The sequence below is a fragment of the Biomphalaria glabrata genome, chromosome 8 (assembly GCF_947242115.1).
Source record: "Biomphalaria glabrata chromosome 8, xgBioGlab47.1, whole genome shotgun sequence".
Classification (NCBI taxonomy): Eukaryota; Metazoa; Mollusca; class Gastropoda; family Planorbidae; genus Biomphalaria; species Biomphalaria glabrata.
In genome coordinates, this window is record NC_074718.1 from 41,651,173 (window position 1) to 41,672,990 (window position 21,818).

Genomic DNA, 21,818 nt, shown 5'->3' on the forward strand with positions numbered 1-21,818 from the left:
TCCTAACTTTTTCTTTAAAGGCCTGGCCACTTCTTTGAAGTAGAGAGATATATTATGAACACAATCTTCCGTTAAAATAAACTGATGGCTTCTTCAAAGGGAGGTAACTCTTAAAGCACAGAGACTTTGACGAGTGACAACTAGACAATAGAGAGTGGTAAATTAAACATGAAGCTAATTGCTGAATTACTGGAGGCCTGTAGACAACAGTTCAATGGCATACTCTGGACTTAAGTGTAGCATTGGCTTCTCTTTCAGACTTCAAAAAGACACTTCTCTACCAGAGTTCGTAGCTTTCGTTACTATAGTCAAACCCTTTGTTTCTTTCTCCGTTGGACATGTTTCATATGCTCCTTCAGAATTAAAGATAATTAAATGCTAGCATGGAGGCCCGGTGGCTGAACGGTTAGGCGCTTGTCTTCCAACCCGAGGACCCGGGCTCGAATCCTGGTGAAGACTGGGAATTTTAACTTCGGGATCTTTAGGCGCCTCTGAGTCCAACTGACATTAGTTGGGGAAAGTAAAGGCACCCTCGTTAACCGTGGGCCACAGAAACAGATGACCTTTACATCATCTGCCCTATAGAGCGCTAGGTCTGCAAAGGGGGTACCTACTACTTACTATATGCTAGCCTAGGCCTTACGACGTTATCAGGCGCGTACACACACTAGGCTTGAAAGTGTCTAACGCTTCTAGAGTAACAAAATAATTTTTTTTTTAAATTCCTACTTTATGATCTAATAATATCGGATCGGATCGGACTGGATCTGATTGTACGGGAACGGATAGAATCGAACCGGATCTGATCGTCACAGACAAAAAAAAAATTGGCCAGTACTTGCTGAGCGTTTAAAGGCAGAGTGGAAACCTGTCCTCCAAAGACATTCCAACATAGCGCACTGAGCATGCTTAAAGACACAAAAGCAATTTTAAAACAAGAAAAACATATCCGAAAAAAATAACTTAAAAAACAACAACAAGGCTTATATATAGTCTAATTGTATCTATTGGTTTGGATCGGTCATGTCATTTCATTATTATGAGATGTACACATAATAAATCTGTGCTACTAGAAATACTTTTACCAATTGTTTTTGTTTAGCTTTTAGCTTTCTGAATGCGTTATGATCCTATCACGTGTCTGGACCAGGTGAGAATGAGGAAAGGAAGAAGGGGGTATCTTTGTGAATGTTTACATGCCCGTTCTGTAAATGCATAATAAAATGTACGATACGAAGTACCAAATGTTCAATAAGGATTCAATTCAACGTATACCACCACATTTGTCAAGTACGATTTCTTTTCCTTGTTCAAGATACCAAAAAAAAACAACCAATTGTTAATTGACTAATTGGTTATTTTGTTTAAAATTGATTCTTGTTTTTTTTTTTCAGGGAAAAGAAATAATTGTTCCAAATTTCAACTTGATCCGAGATTGGGTGTGGGAGAAATAACGTGTACAAAGTTTTGAACAGACAGAGTGAGTTGATAAAGGATGTGTAAAAAGTGCTTTATTACCCGTTCAATGTGGGCATTCATAAAGTACGGTACCTTGCAAACAGACATTCAATACAACATTTCGTTTTGGCCCAGGCCTTAGTAGAAGCAGCAATGTTTGTGTGTGCGTGCGTGCGTGTGTGTGTGTTCTCCATTCGTTACACTTCTCCCGTTCAGCTGAGTTCATTAAACAGGGGCCAAGGGAAAAGCCAGTGATGGAATTAAAAGCTGGCGACTACAGCATTCTTCAGGAAGTCTTTACATACCAACATATGTTTGTGGCGGATGAGCGTAGGACAAGGACGATAATGATAATATATCTACGTACTGTCCAGGAGCACTGCTGGCAGCTAGGAGGGGGGGGGGACAGGTAGAGTGGAGTTTACCCTGACAGCGTAGCCGTGGCTGGTGGTTGTATAGTAACATATAGTGTAACGACGGCACAGGGTCGGCCTTAGATAATTGAGGTCCCTGGCCGAAGTGAAATTTGGTGGCCCCAAAACGAAATAGAAACATACAAATTAACAGCGACCAAAAATATAAATATTACGCTATTTATTAAAACCTAATAGTGTACTCCAACATTGATATGAAGGACAACATTCGCTATTTCTTCTATAACAACATTGTTTGAACCCTTTCCACACCCCCCCCCCTCCTAATCGAAGGACTTGACGGCTGCCTAGTTTGCCTAAGCCTAAGGCCAGCCCCGACGACTGCCATTTGCATTTAGGAGAACTTTCGCTATTTCTTCTATAACAACATTGTTTGAATCCTGTGCGAACCCCCCCCCCCCCCACTAATCGAAGGACTTGACGGCTGCCTAGTTTACCCAAGCCTAATGCCAGCCCTGACGACTGCCATATGCACTGAGGAGAACTTTCGCTATTTCTTCTATAACAACATTGTTTGAATCCTGTGCGAACCCACCAATAATAGAAGGACTTGACGGCTGCCTAGTTTGCCTATGCCTAAGGCCAGCCCTGATGACAGCCATATGCACTGAGGAGAACTTTCGCTATTTCTTCTCTAACAAAATTGTCCTGTGCGAGACCCCCCCCCCCTTTTGACAGCTGCCCAGTTTGCCTATGCCTAGGGCCGGCCCTGACGACAGCCACGCAGATATGTAAACTTTACTTGTGGTGTGGCACAACTATTATACATTTGTGAATGGCGTTTTATAAATGGTAGAGAGACAATTCTGTTATTTGCTGTCAAGTCACAAATGGCATGGTGATAACATCTTTATGGATTCATCGTCTTCACGCTTCTAGTTGCTTTTTAATCACAACTATTTTTGTTTTACGAATCAAATCCTTCTGCTAACAAGGTCAAACATAGAGACAAAAAAAATGAAAAAAAAAAATATTGGAAAGAAAAAAACATATTATTGGATGAATGGTCAAAGTTAAAAATTACACTGAAAAGCAATTTCAGGCCAAACTGCCTCGGCCAGCCACGTAATTATTTCGAGTAGATTCTAGGACCAAACAAAGACAATGCCGCAATGTGCTGACCACACGTGCTAAACATGAATAGCCCCAGTGCGGTCACTAAAAGTGCAGCGGTCACTCAGAGACGCCAATGAATGGTTAATTAATCTTAAAAGCTGATTACATGTAATCAGATCCGCGCAGTTTTTTCCTCGTGGTAAACGCGAAAGGGGAAATTTGAATCCCAACTCAGAATGAGGCGCAGATAGTTCACACACACGCACACAAGAAAGTACATACGTTTGTACATGCCATGATGTGTACATTGTAATCGTGCGCAACAAATGTAGTAAATCTATACAACAAATTTCCTGGTTGTCAACAGAGGGAAAAAAAATTGCATTAATATGGCTGAAGTTGTTGAATGAAGTAGAGTAACCCTAACCCTAGGCAATTAAAATACCGTAATGCCTAAATACACCATTTTGTAGAAAACTTAGCAGTGACTTTTGGTAATACTGGTTTGATAGTAAGCATTTCAAGTGTAATGAAGCCGAAAGATCACTATTTTATTGTAAATCATATGAAAGTTTTTAAACAGTAAAAGGGAGTGATCAAGATAAAAAAAATCTGAGTAGATGAAGATCTAGATGTTTATATTTGTGTTGCTGTCTAGGTATGTACAATTTACATAAGTTGGAAATCAGTGGACTGGGGTGGAATATTGGCACGAGACCAATCGTTATAGAAGGCATCAGTATTGGCCTGCGACGTCGGCACCTGCGGGCAGTTTAGACCAATAGCTCTTTGCCACGTCACAGACCTGTGCACGTGGCAACAAGCTACTGGTCTAAACTGCACACAGGTTGTGACGTCGCAGGTCAGTGTTCAGGCCTTCTATAGGGATTGGTCTCAGTTGGCATCGCTAGTTTAAATTCGCCCTTAGAAGGACAGTTTGGACCAGACCATGGTTAAGTTGACACAACATGGAGACTGAACCTCAGAATGACAGTTTAGACCTGACCATGGTTAAGTTGATACAACATGGAGACTGAGCCTCAGAATGACAGTTTAGACCTGACCATGGTTAAGTTGATACAACATGGAGACTGAGCCTCAGAATGACAGTTTGGACCTGACCATGGCTAAGTTGATACAACATGGAGACTGAGCCTCAGAATGACAGTTTGGACCTGACCATGGTTAAGTTGATACAACATGGAGACTGAGCCTCAGAATGACAGTTTGGACCTGACCATGGCTAAGTTGATACAACATGGAGACTGAGCCTCAGAATGACAGTTTGGACCTGACCATGGCTAAGTTGATACAACATGGAGACTGAGCCTCAGAATGACAGTTTGGACCTGACCATGGTTAAGTTGATACAACATGGAGACTGAGCCTCAGAATGACAGTTTAGACCTGACCATGGTTAAGTTGATACAACATGGAGACTGAGCCTCAGAATGACAGTTTGGACCTGACCATGGCTAAGTTGATACAACATGGAGACTGAGCCTCAGAATGACAGTTTGGACCTGACCATGGCTAAGTTGATACAACATGGAGACTGAGCCTCAGAATGACAGTTTGGACCTGACCATGGCTAAGTTGATACAACATGGAGACTGAGCCTCAGAATGACAGTTTGGACCTGACCATGGCTAAGTTGATACAACATGGAGACTGAGCCTCAGAATGACAGTTTGGACCTGACCATGGCTAAGTTGATACAACATGGAGACTGAGCCTCAGAATGACAGTTTGGACCTGACCATGGCTAAGTTGATACAACATGGAGACTGAGCCTCAGAATGACAGTTTGGACCTGACCATGGCTAAGTTGATACAACATGGAGACTGAGCTGGGGGGAAAGGTGGGGCTGGGAGGCACTTTGTTTCGGTCAGACTAAACATTGTGCAGTCCCGAGGCAGGAAGTGCCATCGCCTAGTTAATTGTATCCTATGCATATTAATGTTACGGACTCGGACTGTCAAACACAATGCCGTTTAACATACACAGACATCTGCAACGTTTCTTTTGTTTAAATAAAACTCTTTCTAGCTACAACATAAAAAAAACATAAAAATAAATCCCTTTTTACACAAAGTTTATAGAACTCACTCTGTCAGTTTGGCTAAAAATTTGTACACGTTATTTCTCCAACGCCCAATCTTGGGATAAAGCTGAAATTTTGCACAATTATTTCTTTTACCTGACAACACAAGAATCAATTTAAAAAAAATCAATTAGTTAATTAACTATTGGTAATAAATTACTTTGTTTTTTTTTTATCTCAAACGAGGGAAGGAAATAGTACTTGACTGATGATGATATAAGCTGAATTAGTCCCCTTTATGGTTGCCGTCTCAGGCTTAGTGAACACCAACATGAAATAGAAACAACAGATACAATCTTCCAAAGACTCTTCGCTAGCAGAGTGGTTACCGCGTTGGCTTGAGAAGCCTGAGAAGGCTTTAGCCCACAAGTTCGTAATCAGTTCATTCCTTTTTTAAAAAGCGATCACCCAGATACACCGTTCTTTCTCCCCTTTCCGACTGGTCCAGAGAAAAAGCATGAAATTGCACTCAACAAAAACAATTCGGCCAAAGATATTTCTAATCGCACAAATTTATTATTGTTAGTCTAGATCAGTGATGCCCAAAATACGGCCCGCGACGTGCTTCCATCCCTCCTGCAGAAACGTTAGCACAAAATATACAAAAATCCCCCTCCCCCCCAAAAAAAAATAATTTCAAAATGTATCTTTACCTACGTTAGGGCCCTCGCTTTTTTCTAATGGTTTACTACCAATGCATTTAACATTTGTGCGTTCTTGAAATAGGACTATAGAATCTACAAGGAAAAGTGAACGGATCTTTACTTTTTGTAGCACATGATACCAATGCTAGCCAACATGTTTGTTTTCATAAAGAAAGTCTGGGGCTGTTTTAAAACAAGAATAACAAAGTATAAACAGAACTTACGCCATTGTTTGAAGTGTAGAGTGAAAATCTAACTATCCCAATAATTCAATGTAAGTACTAGATCCTCGGGTTTGAAATAAAATAGTTTCAGGTCAATTTCATTAACCTTTTGTATCTTTTCCATCATGTGGCCCGCGACTCGGGTGTTGGAAATTAAAATGGCCCGCAGATTGAATTAGATTGGGAATTACTGGTCTAGATCTATTATAAATTTAATTTGACTGCATCCTAACTAATTGATAAACATTAATATAAACTTTTTTTTGTGAAATAAAAAAGTGTTTTTTTTTTCTTATTTTGCTTTTTTCATTTTTTTTTATAGAACTCGTTCAAGCTTCAACATTGGGGGGGGGGGTATAAATTGCCTATTGCCACATTTATTTTCTAAATTGCTGTATTTTCTTTATTTAAATAGTACTCGCTTTAGTAGCCTTTTTTTTTTTTTACCGGACCAAAAAAAAAAAATGTCATTAAATTGTGGACTTCTATTAACCGATGGAAATTAAGAAATAAAAAATGCAAATTTGGCAAACAAAATTTACACACAATTTTTTGTTAACAGTTTCTGGGAGGCGCAACAGGTCCACAAATATTACACAATCCCCATTCCCAACTTTATCGTCGGTGTGTGACTATAAATTTATGCATTCTTAAATAGCCTGACTGACTGACTGACTCCATGCCTCCCTGCCTGCCTTTGATGAAGGTACAGTAGAAAAGTGTTCCCTTTAAAAGGAAAAAAAATACAACAACAACAACAAGGTTCACTCTCAGATACAATGTCCATTCATGAAATTCCAACGTAATTAATTCCAGACAAGCTGTTCCATCACTAGCTCTCCCTCCCCTCTCTTTGGATTTGATAGGCGATGTATATTTAGTTTACATCACAAAATTAAAACTAAAATATCTTTTTGAAGTTTAAAGAGGTTTCTTTTTTTTTTCCACGCGAGACATTTTGGTTTGAAAAATATATAATTTTCTTTCCAGGGAAAAAAAAAAGTGTCTGTTAAAGTTATGTGTGGCGAAGGTTGGTGGGGGGGGGGGGGGAGTGGACGAGTAGAGAGATATGGTGGCTTGTGGTATGTGTGTTGGGTTCGAGAATGAAGCAGCGCCCCACATAGGGAAAAATTAACTCAGTAAACCTGGGCATAATGCCAACAAGGACGGGCTAGGCCAAGGCGGCCATGGTTAGGCTCTTTGGTGGTGGTGTTTTTTTTTTCGGCCAAGTTTGAAACGTGACGAATATAATGTACATAGTAGGAAATATCTCGTGTATATTGTACGTAGTAAGAACTCTCTCATGTATATTGTACGTGGTTGGAACTGTCTCTGGTATATTGTACATAGTAGGAAATGTCTCTGGTATATTGTACATAGTAAGAAATGTCTCTGGTATATTGTACATAGTAAGAAATGTCTCTGGTATATTGTACATAGTAAGAAATGTCTCTGGTATATTGTACGTAGTAAGAAATGTCTCTGGTATATTGTACATAGTAGGAAATGTCTCTGGTATATTGTACGTAGTAAGAAATGTCTCTGGTATATTGTACGTAGTAGGAACTGTCTCTGGTATAATGTACATAGTAGGAAATGTCTCTGGTATATTGTACGTAGTAAGAACTGTCTCTGGTATAATGTACATAGTAGGAAATGTCTCTCGTATATTGTACATAGTAGGAAATGTCTCTCGTATATTGTACATAGTAAGAAATGTCTCTGGTATATTGTACATAGTAGGAAATGTCTCTGGTATATTGTACATAGTAGGAAATATCTCTGGTATAATGTACGTAGTAAGAACTCTCTCATGTATATTGTACGTGGTTGGAACTGTCTCTGGTATATTGTACATAGTAGGAAATGTCTCTCGTATATTGTACATAGTAGGAAATGTCTCTGGTATAATGTACATAGTAGGAAATGTCTCTCGTATATTGTACATAGTAGGAAATGTCTCTGGTATATTGTACATAGTAGGAAATGTCTCTGGTATAATGTACATAGTAGGAAATGTCTCTCGTATATTGTACATAGTAGGAAATGTCTCTGGTATAATGTACATAGTAGGAAATGTCTCTGGTATAATGTACATAGTAGGAAATGTCTCTCGTATATTGTACATAGTAGGAAATGTCTCTGGTATAATGTACATAGTAGGAAATGTCTCTGGTATAATGTACATAGTAGGAAGTGTCTCTGGTATAATGTACGTAGTAAGAACTGTCTCTGGTATATTGTACATGGTAGGAACTGTCTCTGGTATATTGTACGTAGTAGGAAATGTCTCTGGTATATTGTACGTGGTAGGAACTGTCTCTGGTATAATGTACATAGTAGGAAATGCCTCTGGTATATTGTACATAGTAGGAAATGTCTCTGGTATAATGTACATAGTAGGAAATGCCTCTGGTATAATGTACATAGTAGGAAATGTCTCTGGTATAATGTACATAGTAGGAAATGTCTCTGGTATAATGTACATAGTAGGAAATGCCTCTGGTATAATGTACGTAGTAAGAAATGTCTCTGGTATAATGTACATAGTAGGAAATGTCTCTGGTATAATGTACATAGTAGGAAATGTCTCTGGTATATTGTACGTAGTAGGAAATGTCTCTGGTATATTGTACGTAGTAGGAAATGTCTCTGGTATAATGTACATAGTAGGAAATGCCTCTGGTATAATGTACGTAGTAAGAAATGTCTCTGGTATAATGTACATAGTAGGAAATGTCTCTGGTATAATGTACATAGTAGGAAATGTCTCTGGTATATTGTACGTAGTAGGAACTGTCTCTGGTATATTGTACGTAGTAGGAAATGTCTCTGGTATATTGTACGTAGTAGGAACTGTCTCTGGTATATTGTACGTAGTAGGAAATGTCCCTTGTAAAATGTACGTAGTAGGAACTGTCTCTGGTATATTGTACGTAGTAGGAAATGTCTCTGGTATATTGTACGTAGTAGGAAATGTCTCTGGTATATTGTACATAGTAGGAACTGTCTCAGGTATATAGTACGCCATACGCCTATATCCATGTGTAAACCGAGTTGTGTATATTAATTAGAGATTTAAACATTACTAATCCTAGCTAATTCAGATGATCAGTTCCGTGAAGTAATAGCCAATGGACGAAGCAGTGCAGATATGTATTCCTTAATTTCCTTATTATATGGATTAAGAAATGTGACTATAACTTTCTGTCTCTCTGAGTATTTTATTAGTTTGTGTTTTTTTTTATATGTAAGTTATGGCTCAGTGCTTTACGTATTATCACTACTTTACTTTTTAGTCTTCTGTCCTCAAGTGTCTCTAAATTTAGTGTTCGTACTAATGGTATCACTACACTCTAATTCATTTGTTAAGCCACACTGTTAATGCAACACACCTTTTGCTTACTGAGGTAAATTCTGACATAGTAGACATTATCCTTTTCAAAAGAACTTTGACTAAGAAGGGAGTCGTACATAGCTGTTCAAATCAGATAAGTGCATAGTAAAAGATGGTCTTAGATTGAAGATCTAGATAAGTGCATAGTAAAAGATGGTCTTAGATTGAAGATCTAGATAAGTACATAGTAAAAGATGGTCGTATATTGAAGATCTAGATAAGTGCATAGTAAAAGATGGTCTTAGATTGAAGATCTAGATAAGTACATAGTAAAAGATGGCCTTAGATTGAAGATCTAGATAAGTGCATAGTAAAAGATGGTCTTAGATTGAAGATCTAGATAAGTGCATAGTAAAAGATGGTCGTATATTGAAGATCTAGATAAGTGCATAGTAAAAGATGGTCTTAGATTGAAGATCTAGATAAGTACATAGTAAAAGATGGCCTTAGATTGAAGATCTAGATAAGTGCATAGTAAAAGATGGTTGTAAATTGAAGATCTAGATAAGTGCATAGTAAAAGATGGTTGTAAATTGAAGATCTAGATAAGTGCATAGTAAAAGATGGTCTTAGATTGAAGATCTAGATAAGTACATAGTAAAAGATGGCCTTAGATTGAAGATCTAGATAAGTGCATAGTAAAAGATGGTTGGTAGATTGAAGATCTAGATAAGTGCATAGTAAAAGATGGTCTTAGATTGAAGATCTAGATAAGTGCATAGTAAAAGATGGTTGTAAATTGAAGATCTAGATAAGTGCATAGTAAAAGATGGTCTTAGATTGAAGATCTAGATAAGTACATAGTAAAAGATGGCCTTAGATTGAAGATCTAGATAAGTGCATAGTAAAAGATGGTCGTATATTGAAGATCTAGATAAGTGCATAGTAAAAGATGGTCTTAGATTGAAGATCTAGATAAGTGCATAGTAAAAGATGGTTGGTAGATTGAAGATCTAGATAAGTGCATAGTAAAAGATGGTCTTAGATTGAAGATCTAGATAAGTGCATAGTAAAAGATGGTCTTAGATTGAAGATCTAGATAAGTGCATAGTAAAAGATGGTCATAGATTGAAGATCTAGATAAGTACATAGTAAAAGATGGCCTTAGATTGAAGATCTAGATAAGTACATAGTAAAAGATGGCCTTAGATTGAAGATCTAGATAAGTGCATAGTAAAAGATGGTCTTAGATTGAAGATCTAGATAAGTACATAGTAAAAGATGGCCTTAGATTGAAGATCTAGATAAGTACATAGTAAAAGATGGTCTTAGATTGAAGATCTAGATAAGTGCATAGTAAAAGATGGTCTTAGATTGAAGATCTAGATAAGTGCATAGTAAAAGATGGTCGTATATTGAAGATCTAGATAAGTGCATAGTAAAAGATGGTCTTAGATTGAAGATCTAGATAAGTGCATAGTAAAAGATGGTCTTAGATTGAAGATCTAGATAAGTGCATAGTAAAAGATGGTCATAGATTGAAGATCTAGATAAGTACATAGTAAAAGATGGCCTTAGATTGAAGATCTAGATAAGTACATAGTAAAAGATGGCCTTAGATTGAAGATCTAGATAAGTGCATAGTAAAAGATGGTCTTAGATTGAAGATCTAGATAAGTACATAGTAAAAGATGGCCTTAGATTGAAGATCTAGATAAGTACATAGTAAAAGATGGTCTTAGATTGAAGATCTAGATAAGTGCATAGTAAAAGATGGTCTTAGATTGAAGATCTAGATAAGTGCATAGTAAAAGATGGTCTTAGATTGTAGATCTAGATAAGTGCATAGTAAAAGATGGTCTTAGATTGAAGATCTAGATAAGTACATAGTAAAAGATGGCCTTAGATTGAAGATCTAGATAAGTGCATAGTAAAAGATGGTCTTAGATTGAAGATCTAGATAAGTGCATAGTAAAAGATGGCCTTAGATTGAAGATCTAGATAAGTGCATAGTAAAAGATGGTCTTAGATTGAAGATCTAGATAAGTGCATAGTAAAAGATGGTCGTAAATTGAAGATCTAGATAAGTGCATAGTAAAAGATGGTCTTAGATTGAAGATCTAGATAAGTGCATAGTAAAAGATGGTCTTAGATTGAAGATCTAGATAAGTACATAGTAAAAGATGGTCTTAGATTGAAGATCTAGATAAGTACATAGTAAAAGATGGTCTTAGATTGAAGATCTAGATAAGTGCATAGTAAAAGATGGTCTTAGATTGAAGATCTAGATAAGTACATAGTAAAAGATGGTCTTAGATTGAAGATCTAGATAAGTGCATAGTAAAAGATGGTCTTAGATTGTAGATCTAGATAAGTGCATAGTAAAAGATGGTCTTAGATTGAAGATCTAGATAAGTGCATAGTAAAAGATGGTCTTAGATTGTAGATCTAGATAAGTGCATAGTAAAAGATGGTCTTAGATTGTAGATCTAGATAAGTGCATAGTAAAAGATGGTCTTAGATTGAAGATCTAGATAAGTGCATAGTAAAAGATGGTCTTAAATTGAAGATCTAGATAAGTGCATAGTAAAAGATGGTCGTATATTGAAGATCTAGATAAGTGCATAGTAAAAGATGGTCTTAGATTGAAGATCTAGATAAGTGCATAGTAAAAGATGGTCTTAGATTGTAGATCTAGATAAGTGCATAGTAAAAGATGGTCTTAGATTGTAGATCTAGATAAGTGCATAGTAAAAGATGGTCTTAGATTGAAGATCTAGATAAGTGCATAGTAAAAGATGGTCTTAAATTGAAGATCTAGATAAGTGCATAGTAAAAGATGGTCTTAGATTGAAGATCTAGATAAGTGCATAGTAAAAGATGGTCTTAGATTGAAGATCTAGATAAGTGCATAGTAAAAGATGGTCTTAGATTGAAGATCTAGATAAGTGCATAGTAAAAGATGGTCTTAGATTGAAGATCTAGATAAGTGCATAGTAAAAGATGGTCTTAGATTGAAGATCTAGATAAGTGCATAGTAAAAGATGGTCTTAGATTGAAGATCTAGATAAGTACATAGTAAAAGATGGTCTTAGATTGAAGATCTAGATAAGTGCATAGTAAAAGATGGTCATAGATTGAAGATCTAGATAAGTGCATAGTAAAAGATGGTCTTAGATTGAAGATCTAGATAAGTGCATAGTAAAAGATGGTCTTAGATTGAAGATCTAGATAAGTGCATAGTAAAAGATGGTCGTATATTGAAGATCTAGATAAGTGCATAGTAAAAGATGGTCTTAGATTGAAGATCTAGATAAGTGCATAGTAAAAGATGGTCTTAGATTGAAGATCTAGATAAGTGCATAGTAAAAGATGGTCTTAGATTGAAGATCTAGATAAGTGCATAGTAAAAGATGGTCTTAGATTGAAGATCTAGATAAGTGCATAGTAAAAGATGGTCTTAGATTGAAGATCTAGATAAGTGCATAGTAAAAGATGGTCTTAGATTGAAGATCTAGATAAGTGCATAGTAAAAGATGGTCATAGATTGAAGATCTAGATAAGTGCATAGTAAAAGATGGTCTTAGATTGAAGATCTAGATAAGTGCATAGTAAAAGATGGTCGTAAATTGAAGATCTAGATAAGTGCATAGTAAAAGATGGTTGGTAGATTGAAGATCTAGATAAGTGCATAGTAAAAGATGGCCTTAGATTGAAGATCTAGATAAGTGCATAGTAAAAGATGGTTGGTAGATTGAAGATCTAGATAAGTGCATAGTAAAAGATGGTCTTAGATTGAAGATCTAGATAAGTGCATAGTAAAAGATGGTAGTAGATTGAAGATCTAGATAAGTGCATAGTAAAAGATGGTCTTAGATTGAAGATCTAGATAAGTACATAGTAAAAGATGGTAGTAGATTGAAGATCTAGATAAGTGCATAGTAAAAGATGGTCGTAGATTGAAGATCTAGATAAGTGCATAGTAAAAGATGTTCGTAAATTGAAGATCTAGATAAGTGCATAGTAAAAGATGGTCTTAGATTGAAGATCTAGATAAGTGCATAGTAAAAGATGGTCTTAGATTGAAGATCTAGATAAGTACATAGTAAAAGATGGTCTTAGATTGAAGATCTAGATAAGTGCATAGTAAAAGATGGTCTTAGATTGAAGATCTAGATAAGTGCATAGTAAAAGATGGTCATAGATTGAAGATCTAGATAAGTGCATAGTAAAAGATGGTCGTATATTGAAGATCTGGATAAGTGCATAGTAAAAGATGGTCTTAGATTGAAGATCTAGATAAGTACATAGTAAAAGATGGTCTTAGATTGAAGATCTAGATAAGTGCATAGTAAAAGATGGTCTTAGATTGAAGATCTAGATAAGTGCATAGTAAAAGATGGTCGTAAATTGAAGATCTAGATAAGTGCATAGTAAAAGATGGTTGGTAGATTGAAGATCTAGATAAGTGCATAGTAAAAGATGGTCGTAGATTGAAGATCTAGATAAGTACATAGTAAAAGATGGTCTTAGATTGAAGATCTAGATAAGTACATAGTAAAAGATGGTCTTAGATTGTAGATCTAGATAAGTGCATAGTAAAAGATGGTTGGTAGATTGAAGATCTAGATAAGTGCATAGTAAAAGATGGTCTTATATTGAAGATCTAGATAAGTACATAGTAAAAGATGGTCTTAGATTGAAGATCTAGATAAGTACATAGTAAAAGATGGTCGTATATTGAAGATCTAGATAAGTGCATAGTAAAAGATGGTCTTAGATTGAAGATCTAGATAAGTGCATAGTAAAAGATGGTCTTATATTGAAGATCTAGATAAGTACATAGTAAAAGATGGTCTTAGATTGAAGATCTAGATAAGTACATAGTAAAAGATGGTCGTATATTGAAGATCTAGATAAGTGCATAGTAAAAGATGGTCTTAGATTGAAGATCTAGATAAGTGCATAGTAAAAGATGGTCTTAGATTGAAGATCTAGATAAGTGCATAGTAAAAGATGGTCGTATATTGAAGATCTAGATAAGTGCATAGTAAAAGATGGTCTTAGATTGAAGATCTAGATAAGTGCATAGTAAAAGATGGTTGTAAATTGAAGATCTAGATAAGTGCATAGTAAAAGATGGTTGTAAATTGAAGATCTAGATAAGTACATAGTAAAAGATGGTCTTAGATTGAAGATCTAGATAAGTACATAGTAAAAGATGGTCGTATATTGAAGATCTAGATAAGTGCATAGTAAAAGATGGTCTTAGATTGAAGATCTAGATAAGTGCATAGTAAAAGATGGTCTTAGATTGAAGATCTAGATAAGTGCATAGTAAAAGATGGTCGTATATTGAAGATCTAGATAAGTGCATAGTAAAAGATGGTCTTAGATTGAAGATCTAGATAAGTGCATAGTAAAAGATGGTTGTAAATTGAAGATCTAGATAAGTGCATAGTAAAAGATGGTTGTAAATTGAAGATCTAGATAAGTGCATAGTAAAAGATGGTCGTATATTGAAGATCTAGATAAGTGCATAGTAAAAGATGGTCTTAGATTGAAGATCTAGATAAGTGCATAGTAAAAGATGGTCTTAGATTGAAGATCTAGATAAGTGCATAGTAAAAGATGGTCGTATATTGAAGATCTAGATAAGTGCATAGTAAAAGATGGTCTTAGATTGAAGATCTAGATAAGTGCATAGTAAAAGATGGTTGTAAATTGAAGATCTAGATAAGTGCATAGTAAAAGATGGTTGTAAATTGAAGATCTAGATAAGTGCATAGTAAAAGATGGTCGTATATTGAAGATCTAGATAAGTGCATAGTAAAAGATGGTCGTATATTGAAGATCTAGATAAGTGCATAGTAAAAGATGGTCTTAGATTGAAGATCTAGATAAGTGCATAGTAAAAGATGGTCTTAGATTGAAGATCTAGATAAGTGCATAGTAAAAGATGGTCGTATATTGAAGATCTAGATAAGTGCATAGTAAAAGATGGTCTTAGATTGAAGATCTAGATAAGTGCATAGTAAAAGATGGTCATAGATTGAAGATCTAGATAAGTGCATAGTAAAAGATGGTCTTAGATTGAAGATCTAGATAAGTGCATAGTAAAAGATGGTCGTAAATTGAAGATCTAGATAAGTGCATAGTAAAAGATGGTTGGTAGATTGAAGATCTAGATAAGTGCATAGTAAAAGATGGTTGGTAGATTGAAGATCTAGATAAGTGCATAGTAAAAGATGGTCGTAGATTGAAGATCTAGATAAGTGCATAGTAAAAGATGGTTGGTAGATTGAAGATCTAGATAAGTGCATAGTAAAAGATGGTCTTAGATTGAAGATCTAGATAAGTGCATAGTAAAAGATGGTAGTAGATTGAAGATCTAGATAAGTGCATAGTAAAAGATGGTCTTAGATTGAAGATCTAGATAAGTACATAGTAAAAGATGGTAGTAGATTGAAGATCTAGATAAGTGCATAGTAAAAGATGGTCGTAGATTGAAGATCTAGATAAGTGCATAGTAAAAGATGTTCGTAAATTGAAGATCTAGATAAGTGCATAGTAAAAGATGGTCTTAGATTGAAGATCTAGATAAGTGCATAGTAAAAGATGGTCTTAGATTGAAGATCTAGATAAGTACATAGTAAAAGATGGTCTTAGATTGAAGATCTAGATAAGTGCATAGTAAAAGATGGTCTTAGATTGAAGATCTAGATAAGTGCATAGTAAAAGATGGTCATAGATTGAAGATCTAGATAAGTGCATAGTAAAAGATGGTCGTATATTGAAGATCTGGATAAGTGCATAGTAAAAGATGGTCTTAGATTGAAGATCTAGATAAGTGCATAGTAAAAGATGGTTGGTAGATTGAAGATCTAGATAAGTGCATAGTAAAAGATGGTTGGTAGATTGAAGATCTAGATAAGTGCATAGTAAAAGATGGTCGTAGATTGAAGATCTAGATAAGTGCATAGTAAAAGATGGTTGGTAGATTGAAGATCTAGATAAGTGCATAGTAAAAGATGGTCTTAGATTGAAGATCTAGATAAGTACATAGTAAAAGATGGTAGTAGATTGAAGATCTAGATAAGTGCATAGTAAAAGATGGTCTTAGATTGAAGATCTAGATAAGTACATAGTAAAAGATGGTCGTAAATTGTAGATCTAGATAAGTGCATAGTAAAAGATGGTCTTAGATTGAAGATCTAGATAAGTACATAGTAAAAGATGGTCGTATATTGAAGATCTAGATAAGTGCATAGTAAAAGATGGTCTTAGATTGAAGATCTAGATAAGTGCATAGTAAAAGATGGTCTTAGATTGAAGATCTAGATAAGTGCATAGTAAAAGATGGTCTTAGATTGAAGATCTAGATAAGTGCATAGTAAAAGATGGTCATAGATTGAAGATCTAGATAAGTGCATAGTAAAAGATGGTCTTAGATTGAAGATCTAGATAAGTGCATAGTAAAAGATGGTCTTAGATTGAAGATCTAGATAAGTGCATAGTAAAAGATGGTCTTAGATTGAAGATCTAGATAAGTGCATAGTAAAAGATGGTCGTATATTGAAGATCTAGATAAGTGCATAGTAAAAGATGGTCTTAGATTGAAGATCTAGATAAGTGCATAGTAAAAGATGGTCTTAGATTGAAGATCTAGATAAGTGCATAGTAAAAGATGGTCGTAAATTGAAGATCTAGATAAGTGCATAGTAAAAGATGGTCTTAGATTGAAGATCTAGATAAGTACATAGTAAAAGATGGTCTTAGATTGAAGATCTAGATAAGTACATAGTAAAAGATGGTCTTAAATTGAAGATCTTTTTCAGTACACGACATTTTTTGAAACGTTTGTAAACTTGTACACAAGATTGTAAAACCGCCAAACCGGCAACAAAAAAAACGAGTCAAAAATGTTAACTTCTGCCTTACTTTGTGTTCCTGATGGAAGACTCTGTGGCTAGTGTCAAGCGTTACTTTAAGCGCATAGATCAAATAACACCCAGTCCATCATGGCGCTTACATTACAACGAGACTTTCTACGGACACAGCCTGCCGCATCCATCAAAAAAACAGATCCAGCCCTACCCATCATTTTTTTGGCATAAATGTTCTCACAGGTCAACAATGGGATCCTGTTTCCTTGAAACCAATGTACCATCACCAACATTTTTTGTTTTTTTTACTCCTTGTGATTCGGTGGTCCAATGAAATTACATCTTTTTTTCTAAGTGTTATTTTACGATATTTGTTTCTTTTCCCCTCTTTTACAAACTCCGAATTTTAACGAACCCTTTTAAAAGTCTTGTCGAGTTAAAAGATGTAATGTTCTCTCATATTTAGAAGTGAAAAAAAATAAAATGGCGCTGCTAGGGATTAGGGGCCCTGGGGGGGGGGGGGCTTGACGTCTTCAGGGGCCCTTGCATTTTGACATTCGACATTATGACATAAGATAATGGCGTAATATTTGATGTAAAAAAAAATTTGGACACCCCTCCCCGCACCTTAGCTACGCCACTGAAAAAAATATATAAGTTTATATGACGATTTTGTATTTGACAAACGAATCCAATAAAAAATGCGAAAGGTGAACAATGTGTATACATATTGTATCAGTGTATGCATCTAAGATTTTATAGAAAATATCATAATTCCCATGGGTATAACATTAAACGAGAAACCTGCAGATTCGCCAAGTGTGTAACGAATTTCTTTTTTTTTTCTCGTGCTTTTAAATCCATCTTACCACTAATGATAAATACACAGCATGTTATATGTCGAATTAGCTATTTAGAAAATGACTATGGCTGTGAATATGGCTGTTGCGGCTGACAATAACTTTTCTTCTCGAGATTTAGTGGGCGTGCATAAACTCAAACTGGGGCTTAATGGGCGGTAAAAAAAAAACAACAACCCAGGAGGATGGAAAGATGTACTGTACATTTTTTGATGGAAGAAGAGAACTCGTCACCGTACAGTACCAACAGAGAAGTTGACTATTTACCAAATTTATGTGTGCCTGGAAAAACGCACAACTAGTGTGTATCTGCAAAGCTATAAAGAAACATTCTTCAATGTTGAGGGGAAAAAAAAAAAGAGGCGTGTTACCATGGATAAATACCACGTGGGCCCTAGACTATGGAGCGAAGAGTGATTGCTGTTATTCAAGGTTGGGGGGTGGGGAGCCGGTCTTCACAGAGGAGGCGGGCATGTGAAAGGGGAAGAGGAAAGGCCGTCAATAGAAATCTAGAAAATTCCGTATTCTTAAAATTGACATTCTAAATCTACAAAGGGAGATAATCTATTATTATAAGTTGCAGACGATCATTCAGTCCTGGCACAAACTCTAGCAAACAGGATTCGAACTCTACGCCACCACAACGCCCAGTCCAAAAAGTTGATCCGCTTTTAGGCTGGCACTCACCCAAGCTTAATCATAATAAAACGTCTAGACCTATATTAAGTTTGAAGAATTGCTGTGACCGTCTTAATTATCTCTTACCCCCCCCCCTTTTAGTGTAACTGCGTATGTCATCTACTGCGCGTTACTTTGGACTCTGCTCACCTGGCCAGGTCTCTTTGGCTTCAGCACGCGCGCGCACACGCACATCCAGAGAACTAGGATATTAGATAGGAGGAGATACGGAGACGTGAGCGAGAGGGGGGGGGGAGGGGGCGGGTAAGGAGCTCAATCCATCATCCGCCAGAGGAGAACGCTGAACTAAGTGCTATAGTAGTTCATCGAACAGAGAGAGAGAGCTGCATTTCTAGCCCCACTTCAAAAAACAGAGGGATTGGTTACGGACAGCGGCCGTGGAGCCCCGAGCGTGTGTGAGTTGGACGCGACACTTATGAAATAGAACGAATATCTAACTTTTTTTTTTTAATTTTATGCATTATGTCACTTTTTTTTTTTTTTTTGTAAACGCAATTAAAGATGTTTCCATTCATAAAGGTTTGGGTGTTGTGTCACGCTTGACTTGTAAAGCAATGATTGTGCAGTTATGACCCCAGAAGTTGGTTTGGAATGATATAAACAAATACAAAAACAAAACCTAATAAAATACTCAGAAAGACACAAAGATAAGGGTACGTGTCCTGTGCCATATGCTAGGACAAAGCTGTACAAGTGCTCCTTCTTCCATAGTGCTATTAGAGCATGGAATGGGTTGCCTGAATCAGCCAGGAAAACCAACGACTTGGCGAGAGTTTAAGTTATTGAATAACATGCATAACTAGATTGACCTAGGGACAGGCAGGGGACGTAATTATCATCTTTTTCTTTTTTTTTGGTTGAAGCTTAGCGTGTATGTGTGTATACAGTTTGTACGTATTGTGATGTTGCTTGTTCAGACTGTCTTGAGGTCAACTATAGATGACTGTTGATTTCAACCAATTACTCTGCAAGCGTTTGAGTTTTATTGTTCGGGTGTATTCAGTGTAGTTGATCGACAATCCAGACAAAACAAGACATCTATTTAACAAGTAAAGAGATGTAGTCAACGCTGATGAACACTGAAGATAACTATGTTTATTCTAAGAAAAGGCCACAGTAAAAGTCTCTGTCAACTAAACACGTCGTTACCCTAGAGGATTATATCGCTAACTGATTTTCCGGTCTCTACCCAACATATCCCAAACGTCACTAGTCCCGTTCAATATGCGTCTTCTATTGTGCGTCGCTAAATAACTAAACTATAAATAAGGTGTCTAACGGTATGTAGATCTATGTAGTTGATCCACAAAGTCGGTTATACACGTATCTTTATACAGCCATCTAACCTTTTCACAGCCCATTGTAAAGTCCCAGCGCACCAAAAACTAGTTCTAGATGTGAGTTGAATAATAATAATAATAATAAAAAAGTAACTGCTTCTGGCGTTAGTTCGTCTTTAAAGTTAATTGCCGACTGATGTTCTTTGACCTTTAATTAATGTTTGCCGAGACGTCGACTTGATTCAACTCCCGAGGTGAATGAAACTTGATGTCTCAGCATTGGAGTCTATGTTGTTTGTGAATCAGGTAGACACGGACAGAGTGAAATAGTCAAATTAAAAAAAAAAAAAAAGTTTTCTGTTTTTGTGTGTTGTTTTTTTTTTTTTTTTTTTTTAAATTTAACAATACATTTAAATTATCGTACAATTAATATATCAAGTTGTTTTGTTAATTGGTAAAGAAATAAAAAGGAGATAGAACAAATTCGTACAAATGCTTTTTCTTCCTTAGTGCAATTAGAGAATGGAATGAGTTGCATGAATCAGCCAGGAAAACCAACGACTTAGAGGAGTTTAAGTCATCGACTAACATGCATTGACACATGAAATGCGTATGACGTAATTATCTTCTTTTTTTTTTTGAAGTAACGTCTGTAATAAATAAGATAAGAAAGATAACAAAATAACAAAATCCTACACATATTATATCTTATAAATTGCAGACGTCCCTTCAAAAAGAAGGTAATTACGTCCTACACGTGTCAACTCTAGTCATGCATGTTAATAAGAAACTTCAACTCTACTAACTCACTGATTTTCCTGCCCGATTCAGGCTACCCGTTTCATGCTCTATCTAATGGTGCTTAGGGAAGAAGGAAGCCCTTGTAGAAATATGACAAGAAAGGACACCAAATCTTCAAATATAGAACCACAGACTTGCTAATAAATAGAAACACATTACAAGACCGACAACATTGTTCTTTTAAAAGCTGTTTTATAAATACACAGTCCCCCAGCAACTCATTTTCAGTCTGACTGGAATTAATCGCTGAAGTCTTACAGGCCTGGTCTTTTCTTTTTTCTTCTTCTTTAAGAAACAGATTGCTAGCACATGTGTCTAGAGGCTAACCATGCCTTGACCACCTGGCCTGACCAGTCCGTAACTGAAACTTCCATTACTCTTTCGTATCAGGCCATCTTTCTCGCCCTCAGCAGTGTGTGTTGCCTTTTAAAACAGCCCCACCTCTCTGTGACGTATGAGCTCGCCCTGGCGGCGCTTCCGGTCTCATAGAAAAAACCGTTTTAAAATATAACGGTGTTAATTGCCAAACAAGATGGAGCGTCCAGATGTAACTGAACACTAATTAACCAGCATGTTGGGGTCATTAACTAATCAATCGTCATGTCATAGGCAGCACCATGATCTTAAGCAGAGCCTGTTTTAAGAGACTACTAAATAACGTGTTGTTAACACGCGCCCCATAAGGTGTTCAAGTTGGAATCAAACTTTTACTTATGGGGGCGAAGGTTGAGATAATAGAATTACAACATTAAACATACTATCATGCATAGACATGTGAGTGCAGAATTTGTTAGTGCAGTGACTATACATGAATAGTGTTATGACACGATTTTGGAATTATTTGTTTCTTAAACAGGGGAGCTTTTGACAGAGATGTTTTGAGAAAGAATAGCGGAACGTTAACAGCCTATTTCTGACAGCTTTAAAGAGAGGCAGCTTTTTATGAACGTAGAGATTTAGCTTGATTTGATTGGATTTTAGGCACATCGGCACAATTTAGGCCTTGTCGTGCCTGAGATTCAGCTTGATGACAT

The 21,818-nt window shown here is 36.2% G+C and overlaps 1 protein-coding gene across 2 annotated transcripts in view; it reads right to left on the minus strand.

Annotated features, from left to right (window-relative positions):
• LOC106061451 (vascular endothelial growth factor receptor 1-like) overlaps positions 1-21,818 on the minus strand; it is a 110,615-nt gene that overhangs the window by 65,452 nt on the left and 23,345 nt on the right. The gene's annotated exons all lie outside the window — the stretch shown is intronic.